The sequence below is a fragment of the Triticum dicoccoides genome, chromosome 1B (genome assembly GCF_002162155.2).
Source record: "Triticum dicoccoides isolate Atlit2015 ecotype Zavitan chromosome 1B, WEW_v2.0, whole genome shotgun sequence".
NCBI classification, from domain to species: domain Eukaryota; kingdom Viridiplantae; phylum Streptophyta; class Magnoliopsida; order Poales; family Poaceae; genus Triticum; species Triticum dicoccoides.
The window spans coordinates 387475662-387484377 of NC_041381.1; positions in this window are offsets into that span (position 1 = coordinate 387475662).

Below are 8716 nucleotides of genomic sequence, written 5' to 3' on the forward strand. Positions count from 1 at the left end.
GTTTTGTCCCATACTGCTAGGTGGATGTGAGTTGCACCACTTTATAATGTGATCTATTCTAGCATTTGCATGAGCATGATAATAGGAAACCTACACGCGTTCTCTTCGGGAATGAGCATGTCTAAGGACAAAAGCTATCCACGTGGTCTATATTTTTGTTGGTCGGAAAATTTATTTTAAGTCATTAATTAACAATTAACAGACACCTTAATTACTCAGTTTTTTTTTTGAGACAAACCTTGGCGGGGCTATTATTGACTTGGACGTGGGGTTTGGGGGCCAAAGGCCTACTATTATACTTGGTCTTACTCGCACGACCGACCTGACATGCTCTACCCTAGCCGTTGTTGTATCATATGGTTTCGCACCGTTCTAGATCTTAGCGCCGCCACGTAATTCTTCTCCAGCCCTCCTTCCAGCGTGCACCGTGAGAAGGGACAGCGGTCCTCCGAACTCCGCCTTTCGTGATCTTGTACGGGAGAGGGGCGATCAGGTTTTTGGGGAGCACACTCCTGTGACTGCTGCCAGCAACGACTTCCTCAACGACAGCCTTCTTCCCAGACCTCGGTAACCTCTTCATCAACGACATGAGTGACAACATCAACCACAACGGTTCTCCTCCCGCTATACAGTGTGTGATTCTGTCCTCCAGGTTTAGTCCACATCATTACTTTGATCTTTGCAATTGTCGTCGTGATCTATTTACTGTTGATTCATATTAAATCTCATAGTAAATTGCTCATATATTCAACAATCCAATCCAAAAACCTGATTATAGGCAATTTACTCCGAGTGGTTTTGTTGCGCTTTTGAAGCCGCCTACTTTTAAGGGGGATGCAATATAAAAGGTGGCGCACAAGAGCAGTATATTGGTTTCAAATCATGTACTGCTATGACACCACTAAGGGTAAGCCTTAGGGCGATCTTAATCCTACACAGCAGGAAGCTTTTGAGAACATGGATACCCTCTTCAAAGCCGCCCTGCTGAGTGTTCTTGACGATTCCATTATGGATTCATATATGTCGTTTGACAGCGGCAAAGACATGTGGGTTGCGCTCGAGGCCATGGTTGGGGCCTCGGGCATTGGTAACGAGTTGTACGTCATGGAGCAATTATGTGACTACAAGATGACTGATGAGCGCTCTGTTGTTCAGCAGACTCATGAGATACAGTCACTCTCTAAGGAACTTGAGTACTTTAAGTGTGTGTTGCCGGACAAATTTCTTGTTGGGACCATCACTGCCAAGCTTCCACCTTCGGGGAGCGATTTTGTACTTCTCTGAAAAACAAGAGACATGAGTTTTCTGTTTTGGATCTCATTAGCACTCTTGATTTTGAAGAGAAGGCGAGAGCAAAAGACACACATGCTCGGGTTGCTGAGGGAGCTTCTACTTCCCACATGGTACACGAGAAGAACTTCCAGCACAACCAGCCCCAAAACAACAAGAACAAATCTCAGGGGAAAGGCAAGTTTGATGCAAAGAACAAGCCGTCACATTCTACCAACTTCAAGAAGAATTCTCATAATGGGAAGGGATACAAACCTCTATTTTGGTAGCACCGCACAAAATTTATATGGCTGCATCTACCTGATGTCAGCTAACCTCATGGTGCTCTAGGTATTCCTACATTCGTAATTGGTACAATGACGACAGCAAGATGAATTAAGCTTATTCATACATTGACTTGCTGATTGCAATGCGGAACGATCCTGTCATGTGTGGTGGAGCAAACAAGCAGTGCAGCAGAAGGTGGAAATCAACCAAGGACTTATGAAATTATGTATAATCTACCTCAGGCAGGTCAGTATCCCCTTCGTCCAGATGATCGTGTTTTGTCATGCCGAGCTATTGATAAGTGCTACTGTTTTGCAACACTATTTAAGTATAGCTATTGTTTTCCTATCTTTTCAGATTCAGGACAATGAAGATGATTTCAGGGGAACTACACAATATGGACTCATATTGAGTCATCTCTATTGCCTCATGTGTTTGTTGCGAATGTGTCAGCATCAATTGCAAGATGAGGAAGCTAGCTAGCTGTGGAGTTGCCAACATGCTCAAAGTGCTCGCAACATTGAGAAGAAACAAGCATGCCTAGGAAATTAATGCATGCGCAGGGAGGCCCTTTGCTCAGAGAAGCATCAACCGATATTCTTTATTTCCATAGGTTCTCACAGCTTTGTATTGGTTATAGTATGGTGAATCATTGAGATGCATAAACATGCTGAACTTTTGTTCTTCTGAATGTTAGTATGCATACCGTATCTTCTAAATCTTAGTTTAATGTGAGTGTCTACATCCAATATTGCATCCTCTAATTTGGTGGATGCCAAGTTGAAAAAGGTTACCGATGAGTAGCCATAAGCTGGAGGTGTCTCTTTTTTTCTTTTGAATGGGCAATAAGCTGGAGAGTGTCTCGGGCTGCCTCTAGCACAAGGCCCTCCAGTACGAAATACGGGCAACTGACTGGGCCGATACAAAAGCCTATCCATCTTAAAGCCCATTTGTTTTTGTTTTTTGTGAGGAGAAGCCCATATTTCTTGAAGAGGGCGTGATCTCAGAAAAAACCCTCCTTCCTCCTCGCTTCCACTTATACTCCCTCCGTCCGGGTTTATTAGGCCCATGAGCCAATTGCTAAGATCAAGAAGATGCACACAGAGAAAATAAATCTCCTTAATTTACTCCATAACCACCCTATTAAATAGGCCTAGTAACAAACCAGGCACATGCAGTGGCCGGTGGGCACATGCATCCTGCATGCATGGCCAGTCAGCCAAGTCCATGCGCCAGCTCCAATGCAGCAACGCAAAAGAAAAGAGCGATTCTTGGGAAAAAGTGAGTAGTTAGTGCAGTAGGCCTTATAAACACGAACAACTCGCTCTCCCGCTTCCGTCACCCCCCAATTCCCCCCGATCCCCAATCTTCCTCACTCATACAGAAAACCCTTGCCCACCTTCTTCCTCACTCGTCCAGAAAACGCCTGCTGATCCTCTTCTTCCACTCCTACAGAAAGCCCCAGCCCTCCTTCTTCCCCACTCGCATTTCCACTAGGCTCGTCTCTAGCTACTCTGCTCAAACCCGTGAGCTCGATGCGACGCCCACAAGGAAAATTGAGTCGGCTAGCCCCAGCGCCAAGAAGATGAGCCTCCCGCCAGCGGCAGCAATTGTAGATCCCGCACCCGATAGCACGGGGAGAAGCGGTGAGCCCCCCCCACACACACACACACACGGATCTCAGCGATCTCCCGGACGTCTGCTACCTCTTGAGCATGAGTTGGTTTTTCCCTTGAAGAGGAAAGGGTGATGCAGCAAAGTAGCGTAAGTATTTCCCTCAGTTTTGAGAACCAAGGTATCAATCCAGTAGGAGACTACACTCCAAGTCCCTCGTACCTACACAAACAAACAAGAACCTCGCAACCAACATGATAAAGGGGTTGTCAATCCCTTCACGGCCACTTGCGAAAGTGAGATCTGATAGAGATAATAAGATAAGATAAATATTTTTGGTATTTTTATGATGTAGATTGAAAAGTAAAGATTGCAAAATAAAGTAGATGGAAAACTTATATGATGGAAAATAGACCCCGGGGCCATAGGTTTCACTAGTGGCTTCTCTCAAGATAGCATAAGTATTACGGTGGGTGAACAAATTACTGTCGAGCAACTGATAGAAAAGCGCATAGTTATGAGAATATCTAGGCATGATCATGTATATAGGCATCACGTCCAAGATTAGTAGACCGACTCCTGCCTGCATCTACTACTATTACTCCACACATCGACCGCTATCTAGCATGCATCTAGAGTATTAAGTTCAAAAGAACATAGTAACGCATTAGGCAAGATGACATGATGTAGAAGGATAAACTCAAGAAATATGATATAAACCCCATCTTTTTATCCCGATGGCAACAATACAATACGTGCCTTGCTGCCCCTGCTGTCACTAGGAAAGGACACGGCAAGGTTGAACCCAAAGCTAAGCACTTCTCCCATTGCAAGAAAGATCAATCTAGTAGGCCAAACCAAACTGACAATTCGAAGAGATTTGCAAAGATAACCAATCATACATAAAAGAATTCAGAGGAGATTCAAATATTTCTCATAGATAATCTTGATCATAAACCTACAATTCATCAGATCTCGACAAACACACCTTAAAAAGAGTTACATCGAATATATCTCCAAGAAGATCGAGGAGAAAATTGTATTGAAATTCAAAGAGGGAGAAGAAGACATCTAGCTAATAACTATGGACCCGAAGGTCTATGGTAAACTACTCAAAACTCATCGGAGAGGCTTTCGCATTGATGTAGAAGCCCTCCGTGATCGATTCCCCCTTCGGTGGAGCGCCAGAAAAGGCTCCAAGATGGGATCTCACGGGTACAGAAGGTTGCGGCGGTGGAAATAGTTTTTTGTGGTGCTCGTGGATGTTTTCGGGGTTCGTAGATATATATAGGTGAAGGAAGTCGTTCAGGGGAGCCACGAGGGTGGGGGCGCGCCCACCCCCCTAGGGCGCGCCCTCCTGCCTCGTGGCTTCCTTGTCTGTTGCTTCACGTCCACTCCATGTCTCCTGGATTGCATTTGTTCCAAAAAGATCGCCCCCGAAGGTTTCATTCTGTTTGGACTCTGTTTGATATTCCTTTTCATGAAGCACTGAAACAGGCAAAAAACTGTAATTCGGGTTGGGCCTTCGGTTAATAGGTTAGTCCCAAAAATGATATAGAAGTGTTTAGTAAAGCCCATAAACATCCAAAATAGGTAATATAATAGCATGGAACAATCAAAAATTATAGATACGTTGGAGACATATCAACGTCATCCTTGAGGAGATCATCTCACTTCTCCCCACCAAGGATTGGTGCCGCACACAAGTCCTCTCTACTTGGTGGCGCCCTCTGTGGCGCACCGCGCCCCTCAATCTCGACTGATGTAAGATATATGTCCTTCCTTAATTTGATCTCCTCAGAGCCATCGTCTCCTCTCACCAGCAGGGCCCCGTTCAATGCCTCTTCATCCTGACACGCTGCCTGATGTCCATACCCGACATGGTGGAGGCTTGGCTGACATCCCCTGAATTCGGAAAACTCCAGCAGTTTGAGTTGTACCATTACCACAAAAGTTTAATACCACTAACACACCAAGAATTCATGCCCACACCACCGTTGTCCATCTCACGGTTTTCCTCCTCTCTCCTCACCGCCACCTTCGCCCGGTGCTATCTACCAGACGATCTAGTACAAATGCTTCGACTCCCACTGCTAAAAAAACTTTCGCTTGTGGTGGTTTATCTGTCGGAGGCCTCACTGCACAACATCATCCACTCTAGTTGCCCTGCCCTGGAGCACCTGCTCATTGTTTTGGGAATAGAAATCCCTATCAGTTGTCTCCAAATAAAGTCGCCTCACCTTAAAAGCATTAGAATTTGTTTTGAAGGACAATAGCTCATCATCGAAGATGACCCTTCACTTCAAAGGTTGCTCCTTGATAATTTTTATAAATCTTCATAAATAAATGTCGTCTCTGTGCCCAAACTGGAGACCTTGGGTGTAATTCGCGACCTGTTTAATGATCACAAGGAGTTGGTGTTTGGCTCCTCAATTTTTCAGGTACCGTATATTATCATCTGCACATTTGTAATCATAAGCTGCATTTTTCAGTTGTGCGCATAAGTTTTATATCATCTTGGAGTACACTTTGGGTACTAATATTATGTTATATGCTCAATGAAGAGTTCGCCCATTGATAGCCTATCGATGCTGCTGGATTCTGTCAAGATCTTATATATCAGAATGTTTAGTTTTTATCTGAACATAATTATTGGCTTGCTGCGATGCTTTCGATCTCTGGAGAATTTATATATAGAGGTGATGATTTCATGCACATTGAAACCCCATATATATTGTACTAGAATTAACTGTTCAGCTATCGTTCTTTTGACATACTCTTTTTTCAGACCTTAACTGTTTTTAATCTTCATGTCTACTTAGGCACAACCACATGGAGCAAAACATATAACCAGTAGGTGGCGTAATAAGCACCAGGATTTTCTCAGTTCTCATGACATTCGTTTGAGGACAATAACGATGGAAGGATATGCATCCAACTAGGAAAACAGAAGATTTGTCACATTCTTCCTGTTGAATGCGAGGTTACTATTGTCCATGAGGCTTAAGTTTTACCGCAAGAGATTTCTCATGGACAGACACGTCAAAGAGCAAAAAAAAGATGTTTCAGGTGGACAAATGGGCTTCTAAACGTGCTCGGCTTCTATTTACAACAAGTTGTAGTCATCCTGAAATATATTTTTTTGCATAGGATGTTGATTTTACGGATCAGACCGATCCATTTCTTTGTAATTGTGAAAAAGAGTGGCCAGGTTAGATGTTACTGCCATGTTCAATCTGGGTTTTGTCTAAAAATTTGATGAATAATTAATCCTTGGGCTTTTTGTACCATTTGTAAGCTTGAGTTGCATGTTGTTGCCCTCGTACTCCCCTCCACCTGCCACTACATTGCCGCATCTTCCTCCACTGTTGTTCGTTCCCGTCCTAGGCCTCGCCGTCGTTCTCCGCCTTGGTTCGCTCGCTGTGCCCGCCGCCGTCTGGCATTGTCAACATGGTCAACAACCAATAGGAATCAGGAGATGACTATACGTGGAGAGGCTGACAGTAGGGACCCACCAGGGTCATTGCATTTCGCAAGCAGGTGCCTTGTTATTACAAGCCAAAAAAAATACTTCCTCCTAATTATTTGACAACTAGGTCCCACGCCATTGTCATTGTAGTCAATAAACAGGAAAATTACACAACAAGCGGATAACACCAGGGACCCAGCAGCTCGCCCAGTTGTTTCTTAGTTTCAGAGACGGAGCTCAACTGCATGCTGTGCTGGGGCTGTGGCCCATCTAGCCCACGCTTACGCTTTTATTTAAGCATATGACGAGCCCAGTTGGTATATTTTTTCTTTCTAAAAATGGCTAGCCTAGTTCTTCTTTTTGGAGAATACCAAAACCGAGGCCTACTTGCTTTTCTCAGCCATACTGGGCTGCAAATCTTTCAAGACGAGGAGGGATGTAAGTAGTAAGAAATGGGCTTCCCCAGAAAATGGGCTATAAGTTGTAAGAAATGGGTTGTAAATTTTTAAACCAAAGCCAACCGGCAATTGCATTAAAATATCATTTTTTTCCAGGATTTCTCTACTCTCTACTCTTATAAAAACCAAAGCCAACTTGCAATTACATTAAAATATCATCCTTTATCCCACAAGACAAACTACTCATACAAATGCATCTTCATGTTCCGTGCAACGAACGGGCATCTTGCTAGTTAAGATTCTAAATTTCATTCATTTTTTTGCGGAGAATTGTTTTTTGAATTTTATTTTGATATAATTTTTAAAAAAATATTTTTAACGTGACTCAAAATTTCGTGATTAAGAGAGTTCGGACCCCACCGAAATATGCAAGATTTCATTGAATTTTGTAGCAATGCCCAGTCTGTATGGTCTGTAATGCTCATAAAAAGAATATGGGCTTCAGATATCCTTAAGAATTAGCAAATGGGCTGTAAATTATTGAAAATAATGGCTAATGGGTTGTATGCTGTTTTCCATAGATTTGGAGGCTGACTTCTGGGCCTACTAGGTTGACGATGACACTGTCCTAATTTTTTTTTGACACGTACGCAAGGCTTTGTCAACTTAGTCAACACAGAGCAGTGACTGTTGGATGTCCATCCAACGGCCACCATGCTTCCTCAATCTCTGATCTTCCTGCTCCAGCCGCCCAAACCAGCGCCGGTGGGATTGCCTGCTCCCTCCTCCCATGGTTGGCTATGCTGCCACCAGGCCATCCCTCTACCCACCCACACATCCTGTTATTTTCTAGCGACGTCAGCCTCACCCCGCAGCCGACCAGTCAACGCTTGTACTCCCCTCAGTGTGGGCATCCGCTGTGGTGGCTTCTTCGGCCCCGGGTCGTTCCCTTCCTAGGCCTCGCCCTCGTCCACCACATTTGTGCTCTCGGCGCGATGAGGTCAACATGGTCAACAGACAACAACCATCGGAAGAGGCTGACAGTAGGGGCCCACATAAGGAAATGCCTCCTTATTACACAAAATAATGATTCCTCCACCTGACAGCTGGGAACCACCGGAAGGGCCTCTGTATTTCGTGAAAAAACGTCCCCCCGCTGTCAGCTCAGACCCACCATCTATATCTTCGCACGCAAGGAAGTGCGTCCTTATTATGCACACAAAAATGAATACTCCCCCTGCTAGCTAGGACCCACCTTGGTCGGAGGCTGACTTGTGGGCCTACTAAATTGACGGGGTCGGAGGGCTTTGTCAACTTAGTCAATATGAGCGATTCTAGCTCCAGTGACCGTATGATGTCCATCCAACGGCCGTAGTGCTTCTTCAACCTCTGGTCTTCTTGCTCCAGCCGCCCAAAGCAGCGCCGGTCATGATGCATGCTCCTGCCTCCCGTGGCCGGCCGTGCTGCCGCGGAGGCCTCACTGTCGCCTACTATTCCAATCGCTGGCCAGGCCCTGCGACAACAGCAGCCTCACACCGCAGACGAACCAGTGAACCCTCGTACTCCTCTCCGTGCGGGCGTCCACTATCGTGTCTTCCCCGGCTCCGCGTCGTCCCCTTCCTAGGCCTCACCGTCGTCCACCGCCCTGGTGCTCAAGGAGCGGCGTGGTCAACGTGGT